The following is a 14,868-nucleotide window of genomic DNA, read 5'->3' as shown; positions in this document are numbered from 1 at the left end:
GTAGGGCCAGGGAGATGGTGTCTGCCTAGACCTGTTTCGGTGATAGGTGAACTGCAGTGGGTTGATGCTGTCTGGGAGGCTGGAGTTGATGGGTGCCATGACCAGCTTCTCAAAGCACTTCATGATGGTGGATGTCAGAGCCACTGGGCAGTAGTCATTGAAGCATGTTACCTTGCTTTTCTTAGGATGATAGTGGTCTTCTTAAAGCAGATAGGAACCACAGATTGAAACAGGGAAAGGTTAAAAATGTCTGCAAATACCCCCACCATCTGATCTGTGCAGGATCTAAGGACACAGCCAGGGACACCATCCGGGCCAGATACTTTCTGTGGGTTCACTCTCCAGAAGACTGATCTTACGTCTTCAACGGTGACTGTGGGTTCAGGTGCATTGGAGGGTGGTGACTTTCCAATCCCCTCTGTTCAAAATGTCCATAGAATGCGTTAAGCTCATCAGGAACGGATGCGCTGTTGTGGTGATGCTGCCCGACTTTGTTTTGTAGCCAGTAATAGCATGTAAGCCCTGCTGCAACTGATGGTTGGATTGGGACTCGATTTTGGACTGGTATTGTCTCTTGGCATTATTTTTATTGTTTTTTTATATTTTTATATTGTTTTTATCACAGAGACATGGTGGGAAGGGCAGGACTGGCAACTCACTATTCCAGAGTATCGAATCTTCAGGCATGGCAGGAGAGTTTGTAAAAAGGGGGCGGGGGGCATTGCAATATTGTCACTGAATGAGCCCATGAGAAGTTTCCCAGTCTGTGTTTATCTGCTTGAGGTGGAAAGTCCAGAATGTGATCAACACCAGTGTCTGTCTGAGATCTCTGCAGCCCAGTGGGATCCAAGCTGTGTCTGTCTTCATTCCAACAGTCTCTGTTCCGCTGAAGTTGCTGATCTCGTCTTGAGTTCTGGCCAAAACTTTAGTGTGAGCATTCCTTGCTGCTACACAATGCAGTGTTCACAATGGGGATTTGCTGCCTACTTGTTCTGTGGCTCTGACCTGGAAAACAAATCCGCTGCTGAGTTCATTAAACGCTCATCAGGAAATCAGTCTGTGAGGATTGTGCAACCAGTTATACAGAAATGACAACAACCCCACCCGAGAGAGTCAGCAGATCCCTGAAACCAGCTCCCTCCTCCTTGCTGAGACCAACAGCATCTCTCAGCTCCCAGACCTTAATGACCTGACCTTCCCCCCCCAACTCCAGCAGGTGCCCAGTGCATGCTGCTCTGTCCCCTACCCCACCATGTGTTACCACATCTCTGTGAACCATGCTCGCGTCTCCAATGAATGTAAGGATTTCACCGTCACCAGCTCACGCTTACTGGAGGTGACCCGACAGCCACCACCAACTATAGTCTGTGTGATATGGAGGGTGCAGAGTTCATAAAATGCATTCAGAACTTTCTGAACCATTATGTAGATAGCCAGGCCAGCAATGGAGAAATTGTGTATTGAGGAAGAGCATTATGGCAGCAGATTATAGTTCAGCTGGTTTTAGTATTGTGACGGAAAAGGGCAAACTTACAGCAGGGGTAACAACGAAACTGGTTTGGTCCAATATTACCAGGTGAAAATAAAGTTAAGTGTGGATTGGAAGCAGCTAGTTGGAGGTAAAATAAAAGCACTGAATAACTGGAGATATTCAGTGAATCCAGAATTGTCTTTGGAGAGAGAAAGTAGGCTGGTTCCCTATTCCGTAGAGTTTAGAAAAACGAGAGGAGATCGCATAGAGTCACAGAGTGGTACAGCACAGGAACAGGCCCTTTGGCCCACCATGTCCATGCTGAGCTATTCGCCAATCTACGTTAACCCCATTTGCCTGCATTAGGTTCATATCCTCTATGCCTTGTCAATTCAAGTGCCTGCCTAAATGCCTTTTAAACTTGGTGACTGTATCTGATTCCACCTGATTTCTGGCAGTACATTCCAGATATCATCTACTTTCTGTGTAAAAAATTTACCCCTAAGATCCCCATTAAATCTCCTCCCTCTCATTTCAAACCTGTGCCCTCTTGTTTTTGATACTCCTACCACGGGAAAAAGATTCTGACTATCTACCCTATCCATGCTCCTCATAAAGTTGTACACCTCTATCAGGTCACTCCTCAGCCCCTTTGTTCCAGGAAAAACAAGCTCAGTCTATCCAATCTCTCCCCATAGCTAAAAATCCCCAGTCCAGGCAACATCCTGGTGAATCTCCTCTGCACTCTCTCCAGCACAATCACATCCTTCCTACAGTGTGGGAATACACATAGTGGTCCAAGTACTGCCTAACCAGTATTTTGTAAAGTTCCAATATAATGACCCAACTCTTGTATTCTATACCCCAACCTATGAAGGCAAGCATTCCATACTCCTCCTTCATCGTCCTACCACCTGTGTTGCCACTTGGACTTGGACCCCAAGGTCTCTCTGTTCATCAACGTTCCTTATTGCCCTACCATTTATATGTCCTACCCCTATTTGAATTCCCAAGATGCATGGGATTGCACTTTTTGGGATAAATTCCATCTGCCAATGCTCTGCCCCACTTTCCAACTGATCTCCATGCAGCTGGGGAAACACAGGAGATTGCAGATGCTGGAATCTGGAGCTGGAAGATCTCAGCAGGTCAGGCAGCATCTGTTGAAGCAAAGGGATAGTGATGTTTTGGGCCAAGATGTATCTTCCTTGCTATCCACACCATCACCAATTTCTGTGTCAGCCATAAACTTACTAATCAATTAGTCAAAAAGAAAAAGAAAACATATATAAGGTTTAGAAAGCAGACAGGAGACACAAGAGATTCTGCAGATGCTGGAATCTGGAGCAATTCACAAAAAGTGCTGGAGGAACTCAGCAGGTCAGGCAGCGTCTATGGAGGGAAATAAACAGTCGATGTTTCGGGCCGAGACCCTTCATCAGGACGGGAAAGGAAGAGGGCAGAAACCAGAATAAGAAGGTGGGGGGAGGGGGAGGAGCACACGCAGGCAGGGGATAGGTGAGTTCAGGTGATAGGTGAGTTCAGGTGAGAGGGGGAAGGTGATGGGGGGAGGGGGAGAAGATGTTATAAGCTGAGAGGTGATAGGTAGAAGAGGCCAAGGGCTGAAGAAGAAGGAATCCGGTAGGAGAGGGCAGTGGACCATGGAATAAAGGATGGGGGAGGGGAGGAGAGGAGATGGGTAGGTCATCAAGGCGGGGGAAGGGAGTCACAGGAATAAGGGAAGACAAAGGAGTTGGGTGGGGGGAAGAGGGGAGGGGCTACTGGAAGTTAGAGAAATCAATGTTGAAGCCATCAGGTTGGAGACTCCCAAGGCGGAATATGAGGTAATGTTCCTCCAACCTGCGCCTGGCCTCAACGTGGCAGTAGAGGAGGCCGTGGACAGACATGTCAATGTGGGAGTGGGATGTGGAGTTGAAGTGGGCGGCCACCAGGAGGTCCTGGCTGTTGTGGCGAACAGAGTGAAGGTGCTCGACGAAGTGGTCACCCAATCTGCGTTAGGTCTCACAGGAGGCCACACCAGGAGCACCGGATGCAATAAATGACACCCTCGGACTCACAGGTGAAGCGCTGCCTCACCTGGAAGGATTGTCTGAGACCCTGAATGGTGGTGAGGGAGGAGGTGTAGGGACAGGTGTAGCACTTAGTGTGGTTGCAGGCATAAGTGCCAGAGGGGAACCCTGTCCCTGTTATGTCAGCAGGGGGAGGGGGTGAGGGTAGACGTGTCGGAAGTGGAAGAGATACGGGTAAGGGCAGCATTGATGGTTACTGAAAAAGGACATCTCTGTCCTAGAATGAAAAGCCTCATCATAGGAACAGATGTGGTGGAGGCGGAAAAACTGGGAGAAGGGGATGGCGTCCTTACAAGTGACGGGTGGGAAGAGGTAACTGTGGGAGTCAGTGGGTTTGTAGAAGATTTCCGTGATTAATCTGTCTCCGGTGATGGAGACAGAGATGCAGAAAGGGGAGAGAGGTGTCGGAGATGGACCAAGTGAATCTGAGGGCAGGGTGGAAGTTGGAGGTAAGGTTGATGAAATTGACGAGCTCAGCAGGGGTGCAGGAAGCAGCCCCAATGCAGTCATCAATTAGGCAGAGAAAGAGTTGTGGGGTGTTACCAGTGTAGGCTTGGAACATGGACTGTTCAACGTAGCCGACAAAGAGGCAGGCATAGCTGGGGCCCATGTGAGTGCCCATGGCTACACCTTCTGCTTGGAGAAAGTGGGAGGAGCCGAAAGAAAAGTTAAGGGTGAGTACCAATCCTGCCAGATGGAGGAGGGTGGTGGAGGAGGGGAACTGGTTGGGTCTGTTATCGAGAAAGAAATCCAGAGCCTTTCAACAAAGGCTCTCATCAAAAGGGAACCTATACCCCTCATAATTTTGTATAACTCTGAAAGATCTCCCCTCATTCTCTTGCGTTCCAGGGAATAAAGTCCTCACCTATTCAACCTTTCCCTATAACTCAAGTCCCAGCAACATCCGTGTAAATTTTCTCTGCACACTTTCAAGCTTATTGATATCTTTCATGTTGGTGGGTGAACAGGACGGCACACAATACTCTAAGTTTGGCCTCACCAACATCTTATACAACTTCAACATAACATCCCAACTCCTGTACTCAGTGCCCTGATTTATGAAGGCCAGTGTGCCAAAAGCTCCCACTATGACCCTATCTACCTTTAATGCCACTTTCACAGAATTATGGATCTGTATTCCCAGGTCCTTCTGTTCTACTGCACACCTCAGTGCCCTACCATCCACTGTGTGAGTCTTACCCTGGTTTGTCCTCCCGAGAGTGCATCACCTCACATTTCTCTGCATTAAGTTCCATCTGCCATTTTTCAGCCCATTTTCCCAGCTCGTCAAGATCACTTTGCAAGCTTTGATAGTCTTCCTCGCTGTCCACTACACTCACAATCTTGGTGTCATCCACAAATTTTGCTGATCCAGTTTACCACATTATCATCTAAATCATTAATATAGATGATAAACAACAACAGACCCAGCACCGATTCCTGCGGCACACCACTAGTCACAGGTGGTGACAAATGAGTACTGTATATCAGTATTCACCAAGGAGAAGGTCATAGAAGGGTATGTTGCTATTCTAAGGCATGTCAATATTAAGAAGGAGGAGGTGTTGGGTGTCTTGAAAAATTTTAGGGTGGATAAGTTCCCAGGGCCTGGTGGGATCTATCCTGGGATACTGAGGGTAGAAAGGAAAGAGATTGCTGGGGTTTGATGGAGATCTTTGTATTCTCTTTAGCCATGGGAGAGGTGCCAGAAAACTGGAGACTTCAGGCCAACAGGGACTAACTAGGATATTATAGGCTGGTGAGCCTTATGTCAGTGGTAAGGAAATTATTGGAGATGATTCTAATGGATAAGATCCATTTGCATCTGGAGAAACAGACTTATTAGGGACAGTCAGCATGGATTCATGTGGGGGAGGTCCTGTCTCACAAATTTGACCGAGTTTTTTTCAGGAGGTGACGAAGATAAGTGATGAGGGTAGGGCAGTAGATGTTGTTTATGTGGACTTTAACTTTGACAAGGTCTCTCATGGCAGGGTGATCCAAGATTAAGTCACATGGGATCCACAGTGAGTAGGTAAATCAGATTCAAAATTGGCTTGGTCATAGGGTAGTGGTGGAGGGGTGTTATTCTGACAGGAGGTCTGTGACCAGTGGCGTTTCACAAGGATCAGTGGTGGGACCTCTGTTGTTTGTGACGTATATCAATGATCTGGGTGATGGGCAAAGGAATGACAGATGGAACGTATCTTAGGCTGGTGCAAAGTGATGCATTTTGGGAAGTTAAAACAAGCCAGGTCATACCCAGTGAATGGCAGAGAGACATTGGAGTACAGGTACATAGTTCCCTGAAAGTGACAACACAGGTAGATAGGTTGTGAAGAAAACGTAAGGCACGCTTGCCTTCTTTGGTCAAGGCACTAAGTATAAGAGTTGGGACGTTGTGTTAGAGTTGTACATAACATTGGTTAGGCTGCAGATGGAGTATTGTGTGCAGTTCTGGTCACCACACGACAGGAAGGTGTGATTAAGCTGGAGAGGATGCAGCAAAGATTCACAAGGATGGTGCCTGGTGTTACGGACTCAGTGAAAGTCCCTTTAAGATAGAGAGTGTGTGTGTATGTGTGTGTGGGGCGTGCTTACGTCAATAGAAGATAAAGGACGTAATGACGTTGTTGAAGAGGTTAGAAGAAGAAGAAGAAAGAGAGAGAGAGAAGGGAGAGAGACACCAGCCTGCTTGTTTTCTCTATCGATGGATGAGAAACAATAACTGTGTTTGCCACTGAAATCCATGTATGGAAGTTGGAAGTAATCCGGTGGAGTTCACTTTGTTGCTGACCTGTAGAAGGAAACAGGTACTTGTGTGTGGACGACCACGGTTCGGATGCTTTTCGGGGTGAGGAAGTCACTACCGAGTAAACACTGAAGTGTCGCTTGGGTTCCATCGTGGAACATTTGGATTTCGTATGTACTCTCTCTATGTTTCTCTACATCTACGTCTTATCTTCAGACAACGGTGGTTGTTGAAGAAGCCCTTGCTCATGTTTCACCTTATGGCTTGCGGGACTGAACTTTAAGAACCATTCAGGAACTGGGAGTTTTGGACTTTGTCACACACACACACGACGAGTTTAGTTTTGGGGTTAACGTTCGAGGTTTAACATTTTTGAATTCTAACATACTAACATTTTTACTTTTATTTTACGTATTATCATAAGTAGTGATTAATAAAATAGTTTTTAACACTGAATCATGCTCAGTGTGTTTCTTTTGTTGCTGGCTTGTGACACTGGATTGGAGGGTTTAAGTTATCAGGAGAGACTGGACAGGCTGGGACTGTATCCCCTGGAGCGAAGGAGGCTGAGAGGTGACGTGACAGAGGTTTATGAAATAATGAGAGGCATAGATAGGGTAGATAGAAGGGGAGGGGTTGTCTAAAACTGGAGGGCATGGGTTTAAGGTGAGAGGGAGGAGGTTTAAAGGGGATCTGAGGCATAAATTTTTCAGAGTAGATGGTATTGGGAATGAGCTGCTGGGGAGGTGGAGGAGGCAGGAGTGGTAACAACATTTAAGAGACATCTGGACAGGTGCTTGAATGAGCAGGGCATAGAGGGATATGGAGTTAATGCAGGGAAGTGGGGTTTGTATAGATAGGCATGGTGGTCAGCATAGACACAGTGGGCCAAAGGGCCTGTTTCTATGCTGTACAACTCTATGACTGTATGATAAGTATTTGAATTGCTAAGGCATAGAAGGTCACAGCCCTAATGTGGACTAGTGGGATTAGTGTAGACAGGCATGAAAGTCAGCATGGAGATGGTTTGCTGAAGACCTGGTTCTGTACTGTACGATTCTATGGCTCTGTCCTGCTGAATCCCCTCTGGCCCTTTCCAGAGCAGGCACACCCTTCCTATAGTGCAATGACCAAAACAGCACACCATATTCCAGATGTGGCCTCACCAATGTTTTATAAAGCTGTACCACAACCTCCTTGCTCTCATATTCCATGCCCCAACTAATGAAGGGAAGCACCCCACATGCCTCTTTACCAACTTATTTACTGTGCACCACATTCATGGATCTTTGTTGACTAATGTCCCGTTGTTCCTCAATACTCCTACAGCCCTGCCCTACCATTTACGTGTATGTCCTACTTTTACTTAACCTCCAAAAATGCAACACTTCAGACTTACCAGGATTAAATTCCATCTGCCGTTGATCTGCCCAGTTTACCAGCTGATCAATATCATTCTGTAACCCAAGACTGTCCTCCTCATGGTCCACAATACCACCAATTTTTGTATCATCTGCAAACTTACTAATCATACCTCCTACGTTAATATCTAAGTCATTAATGTAATAACTAACAGTAAAGGCCCCAGTAATGATCCCTATGGCACGCCGCTGGTCACAGGTTCCAATCGCAAAAACAACCCTCCAACGTCAACTCTGTCTCCTGGCTTACCCCTGCTGAGTAAAGGTTCCACATTTGCTGACCTCCAGTTTTATGGCAGCTGCACTGTTGGCCAATGAAAATTTAAAACTCTCTGCCAGGGCCTCAGCTATGTCCACTTTTGTCTCCCCTAGCATCCTGGTATACATCTCGTCAGGCCCTGGCGATTGTCCACCTTTATGTCTTCTAGGACATCTAGTACCTCCTCCTTTTTCATGATAATATGCTCCAGAATATCACCATCGCGGTTGCTGAAATCTCCAGCTACAATGCTTACCGAATACAGAAGAGAAGTACTCATTTAAGACATCGCTACCTTCCTGTGGCTTCACACAGACTGGGGCTTTGAATGGGCTCTGCTCTTTCCCTGGCCACCCTCTTTCCCTTAATATTCTGATAAGATGCCTTGAGATTTTCCTTGGCACCTGTCTGGCCTCCTCATTCCTTTTTTAAGCAGCCCCTTCACTCCCTATACTCCTGAAGGTCCAATATTGTTTTCAGAACTCTATACCCACAATACACTTCCTTTTTTTCCTCAGTCGAACCCTTGCGCTTCCATGACATCTAGGATTCCCTGGACTTGCTGTTTCTGCCTTTCACCCTTATGGGGACTTGCTGGCCCTGAACTCCCACTTCCATGATGTAGATTTACCCACAAGTAGCTGCTCCTGGTCTAGTTCTGCCAGGTGCAGTCTAATGATGTTGAAGTCAGGCTTCCCCCATTTCAGAACATTAATTTCTGGACCACTCTTATCTCTTCCCATAATTACCTTGAAATTAATAAATGCTCTCCCACTGACATTTTTACAAATGGCTTGGATGAGAATGTGGAAGGGTGGTTTACTAAGTTTGCTGATGATACAAAGGTTGGTGGTGTTGTGGATAGTGTAGAAGGTTGCTGTAGGTTACAAGAAGACATTGATAGAATGCAGAGCTGGGCTGAGAAGTGGCAGATGGCGTTCGACCCGGATAAGTGTGAAGTGATCCACTTTGGAAGATCAAATTTGAAGGCAGAATACAATGTTAATTGCAGGACTCTTAGCAGTGTGGAGGAACAAAGGGATCTTGGGGTCCACGTCCATAGATCCCTCAAGGTTGCCACGCAGGTCGATAGGGTTGTTGAGAAGGCGTATGGTGTGTTGGCCTTCATTAGTCAGGATATTGAGTTCAAGAGCTGCCAGGTAATGATGCAGCTCTATAAAACTCTGGTTAGACCACACCTGGAGTGTTGTGTTCAGTTCTGGTCACCTCATTATACAGTAGGAAGGATGTGGAAGCTTTAGAGAGGGTGCAGAGGAAATTTACCAGGATCCCGCCTAGATTGGAGAGCATGTCTTATGAGGACAGGTTGAGTGAGCTCAGGCTTTTCTCTTTGGAGAGAAGGAGGATGAGAGGTGATTTGATAGAGGTGTACAAGATGATAAGAGGCAAAGATCGAGTGGACAGTCAGAGACTTTTTCCCAGGACGACAATGGCTAACACGAGGGGACATAATTTTAAGGCAATTGGAGGAAGGTATAAGGGGGATGTCAGGGGTAAGTTTCTTACACAGAGAGTGGTGGGTGTGTGGAACGCACTGCCGGCAGAGGTTGTGGGGGCAGATACATTAGGGACATTTAAGAGACTCTTAGATAGACACATGAATGATAGAAAAATCAGGGGCTATGTGGGAGGGAAGGGTTAGATTGATATTAGAGCAGGATAAAATGTCAGCACAACATCATGGGCTGAAGGGCCTGTACTGTGCTGTAATGTTCTATGTTCTATGACACTTCAAGAAGATGCCTGGCTTCACTCCCTGGGATTCGATCTAGCATTTCCCCATCTCTAGTATGACAATTAACACACTGGCACAAGAAGCTCTCTTGAATGGACTTCAAAAGTTCCACCCCATCTAATCCTTCCCTCCGAATTGGGGAAGTTGAAATTCCTACGACCACAACCCTATTCCTCTTTGCACCTCTCTGTGATTTGCCGACATATCTGCTCCTCTACCTCCCGCTAACTGTGTTATACTTCCAGCAAAGTGATTGCTTGTTTTTTTATTGGTCGATGATGATTTCTCTGTGTCAGCTTGAGCACCCCATAAGATATTCCTTTGAGGCTGGTGTAGTAGTGCAGTGGTTGCTTGTGGACAGATGACTGGTTCACTGACCAGTGATGAATTTGAATCCCACCCTGGCAGCAGGAGATTTACAGTCAAGTAATTAAATGTCTGGAATTTAGAAGAAAGTGTGGTCTCAGTAACCATGAAACCACCAAGCTATTGTCAAAACCCATCTGGTGCACTGATACCTTCAAGGGTAGAAATCTGCTGTCCTTACTCAATCTGCCTGCATGTGACCCACCACTGACTCACCACCTCAGCTGCCTCCTCAGTTCCACATTGCCAGTGTTGTTCATACTCCCTGAACAAACAAGTTCTGTTGAAACCTTGTTGGTGTGGAATGAGTGGTCGCTGCAGTGGGTCCAGCTATCACAGCTGGAGCTGCCAGTGAGTCAAGGTTGGCTGCAGTGGGCGCAGGACCAGACTGAAGATATCCAAGTGCTGCTGAAGGATATCCACGCCCAGCACGAAGGTGGATCTAGGGAGGGCCTACTCTGGGGAGGACTGCAGGCTACATCTGTGCATAGCTGCCCACAGCTGCAAACATGAGGTGGCTTCCAGCATAGACACATGTGCTCTCCCCATGGATGACACCTGCTTGAAGTGGTGGGAAGTGTCCCTGTTTGGGTCGTGTTCCTCTGGAGGTGTAGCACACAGGTTCTGAGGTCAGTTTATGCAATGCACGGTCTCTGTGGGGAACTCTGCCAGTCTGCATTTCAGGCCAGCACTGTTTGTCCACTCCTCTGGTCCAGCAGAAGCCTGCTTACTTCCCCAGTGCCTCTCATCCTATATCTCTCAGAGGTGGAGACTGAACGATTAGGCCATGGTGAGGGAAGCAATGAGGTGGTGGTAACTGAGCAATGAATGAGCAGTCCACCAGTGATTGGCTGCCATTATTTCTGCTTAATATTCAGGACCACCTTCCATCCCCACAGTTCACTGCCCGGCTGGGATTGAGGGGTATGAGTGCAGGCACCACCAAGTACAGCCTATTGGTGTTGGTTTATTATTGTCACTCGTACCGAGGTCCAGTGAAAAGCTTGTCTTACAAACTGATCATAAACCGATCGTACAGGTCAATTCATTACACAGTGCAGTTACATTGAGTTAGTACAGAGTGCATTGATGTAGTACAGGTAAAAACAATAACAGTACAGAGTAAAGTGTCACAGCTACAGAGAAAGTGCAGTGCAATAAGGTGCAAGGTCACAACAAGGTAGATCGTGAGGTCAGAGTCCATCTCATTGTATAAGGGAACCATTCAATAGTCTTATCACAGTGGGGTAGAAGCTGTCCTTAAGTCTGGTGGTCCGTGCCCTCAGGCTCCTGTATCTTCTGCCTGATGGAAGAGGAGAGAAGAGAGAATGTCCCGGGTGGGTGGGGTCTTTGATTATGCTGGCTGGAGGGGAGGCAGGAGTCACAAGGGGAGGAGGGGTGGTTTCACGTGGGAGAGTGGAGGGTCACGGGTGGGTTGTTGAGGTGGAGCTGGGGGAGACTGTGGAAGCACCAAGTGTGAGTGACTACATGATGAAGGTGGGTAACTGAGGTCATGATACTGCTGGAGCTGGGGATTGAGAAAGTGAGGTGCAGGGTGAGAATGGCTTCGAGTTCCAGGATGACCCTATGATGCAGCCATCCCCTGGCACTACACAGTACAATACAGCACAGAAACAGGCCCTTCAGTCCAACTGGTCCATGCCGACCAAGGTCCCATCTAAGCTAGTCCCATTTGTCCCTGTTTGATCCATATCCCTCTGTCCTATCCATGGACCTGTTCAACTACCTTTTAAATGTTGTGAATGTACCTGCCTCACCACTTCCTCTGGCAGCTCATTCCATATACGGACCACCCTCTGGGTGAAAGAGTTGCCCCTCAGGTTCCTATTAAATCTTTCCCCTCTCACCTTAAACCTGTGCCCTCTAGTTCTTGATGCCCCCACCCTGGAAAAAAAACTGTTCATTCACCCTATCAATACCCTTCTAAACCTCTAAGGGTCACCCCTTAGTTTCCTACACTCCAATGAATAAAGTCCTAGCCTGCCCAACTTCTCCCTATAACCCAGTTCCTCAAGTCCTGGTACTGTCCTCGCAAATCTCCTCTGCACTCTTTCCAGCATGATGGCATCTTTCCTATAGCAGGGTGACCAAAACTGAAGACAATACTCCAAGTGCAGCCTCACCAATGTCTTGTACAATTGCCACATAACATCCCAACTTCTATACTCAATATACATGGATAAGGAGGGACAGGAAACCAGAGGTGACGAGGAGGTAATCCTCCAGATGCCTGAACCAGACACTTCAGGAATGACAAGTGTACCTGAGGAGATCTCAGAGGTTCAATAGACCAGCAAGTAGGTTGAAAATAATTAGTTGTTGATAACTGTAAACACAGGCCTATTTAACCTATTATAAATATTTATATGCATTAATAGTTGGTGGTTTATAAAAGTTTATTTCCTTTTTGCAACCAAATCAGCCATAATATAAATGGTTGAACAGTCTCGGTGAGCCCACCCCTGGAGTATTGTGGATCGTTTTGGTCTCCTCAGTGAAGAAGATATGTAACCACTATCGAGGGAGTGATCGAAGATTCACTGCACTGATTCCTGGTTTGGCAAGTTTGGTTTGTGAGGGTAGATTGAAGAATTGAGGCCTGTATTCTCTAAGGTTTAAAAGAATGAGAGGTGAACTCATCGAAATATAAAGAATTACTACAGAGCTCAAGGGCGTATGTTGGGATGATGTTTCCCCTGGTGGAGGAGTCTAGGACCGGGGTGACATTTTTTCACACAGAGGATGATGAACCTTTGGAATTCTCTTCCTTGGAGGGTTGTGGAGAGTCAGTCAATGAGACTGATAGATTTTTGACGTGAAGGGAACCAGGAGATAGAGGGACAGCACAGGGCAATGGCAGTGGGGTAGAAGATCAGCCGCAGTCTTAATGAATGGTGAATCAGGTACGGCCTGCTAGTGCCCCTGTTTCTCATGTTCTTATAATGAGAGACGTCGCCTGTTCCTGATTAGAATGTTCATATGTTCACGTCCAGAGGAGAGAGTGTAGTCTGTGTAAGCAAACACTGCCTGCAAACAGTTGGCTGGTGGAGCAGCATCTGTGGAGAGAGACAGAGTTGATGTTTCAGCACAATGACCCTTCTGGCGAAGGCTGTGATGTGGTACTACTGGTTAAACAGGGAGGGAGAGAGAGGCTGGTCAGTCTGACATCAGGTGGGTGCGTGGAACACACTGCCGGCAGAGGTTGTTGGGCAGGGACATTTAAGAGACTCTTAGACAAATGAATGATAGAAAAATAGGGGGCTATATGGGAGGAAGGGTTAGATAGATCTTAGGGCAGGATAAAATGTCAGCACAACATTGTGGGCTGAAGGGCCTGTACTGTGCTGTAGTATTCTATGTTCTATGTAAGTTGTCTGACCCTGTGACTGAACTCCTCTACCCTGGAGACACAAGAGAGACTGCAGATATTGGAATCCAGAGCAACATACAAAACACTGGAGGAACTCAGCGGGCCAGGCAGTATCTGTGGGTGGGAAATGAACAGTTCTGAGTCACTGAGTTTCACTGCTGGAGATTTGTCCTGCTTTGTGTGAATATTCATTCCTGGGCAGTGGTCCACATGATCAGCTAGATGCCAGTTTTGTAGCTACGCTGGAATGTGTGTGTTAGTGTTCCTGCTAGTGACTTGTGGGAGTATTCCCTAGCTCTGGGCAGGCACGGGTAGCATAACGCTATTATAGCACCAGCGACCCGGGTTCAATTCTGGCCACTGTCTGTAAGGAGTTTGTACGTTCTCCCTATGTGTCTGCGTGGGTTTCCTCCGGGTGCTCCGGTTTCCTCCCACATTCCAAAGATGTAGGGGCCAGAAAGTTGTGGGCATGCTATGTTAGTGTCGGAAGCATGGCAACACTTGCGGGCTGCCCCCAGAACACACTCAGCAAAAGGTGTGTTTCGGTGTACAAGATAGCTTACCTTATCTTTGTTGTGACGTCTAGCTTAGTCTCGGCTCTGTGTTGTCCTGTATAATGTAGTTCCAGCTCTGTTGTACCCTGGAAACCTTAGTCCAGGTGATGTGTGGTGCCATATAACAGAGTCTTTTTTCATAGTCTTGTTAATGTGTTATCCTCTGTAACAGAGCTCCAATATTGACATTAAAGTAAGGTGGTATAGTGGACAATGAAGAAGATTATCAAAAATTCTAGGGGGATCTTGATCGGCTGAATAAGTGGGCCGAGGAATGGCAATTGGAGTTTAATTCAGATGTACGAGGTGTTGCATTTTGAAAAGTCAAGTCCAGGTAGGGCTTTCACAGTGAACACCAGGGCCCTGGGGAGTGTTGTAGAACAGAGGGACCTTGGAGTACAGGTGCATAGTTCCCTGAAAGTGGAGTCACAGGTAGACAGGGTGGTGAGGAAGGCTTTTGGCACACGGGCCTTCAGCAGTCAGGGCATTGAGTATAGAAGTTGGGAGGTCATGGTGTGGTTGTACAGGACGCTGGTGAGGCTGCACTTGGAGTATTGTGTTCAGTTTTTGTTGCCCTGCTATAGGAAAGATGTTATTAAACTGGAAAGAGTGCAGAAAAGATTTACAAGTATGTTGCCAGAACTTGAACATAGAACACTACAGCACAGTACAGGCCCTTCGGCCCACAGTGTTGTGCCAACCTTTTATCCTGCTCAAAGATCTATCTAACCCTTCCCTCCCACATAGCCCTCCATTTCTCTATCATTCATGTGTCTATCTAAGAGTCTCTTAAATGTCCGTAATGTAT

The sequence above is a fragment of the Pristis pectinata genome, chromosome 4, assembly GCF_009764475.1.
Source record: "Pristis pectinata isolate sPriPec2 chromosome 4, sPriPec2.1.pri, whole genome shotgun sequence".
Taxonomy (NCBI): domain Eukaryota; kingdom Metazoa; phylum Chordata; class Chondrichthyes; order Rhinopristiformes; family Pristidae; genus Pristis; species Pristis pectinata.
The sequence above is the reverse complement of the archived record's forward strand: the minus strand, read 5'-3'. Positions refer to the sequence as shown.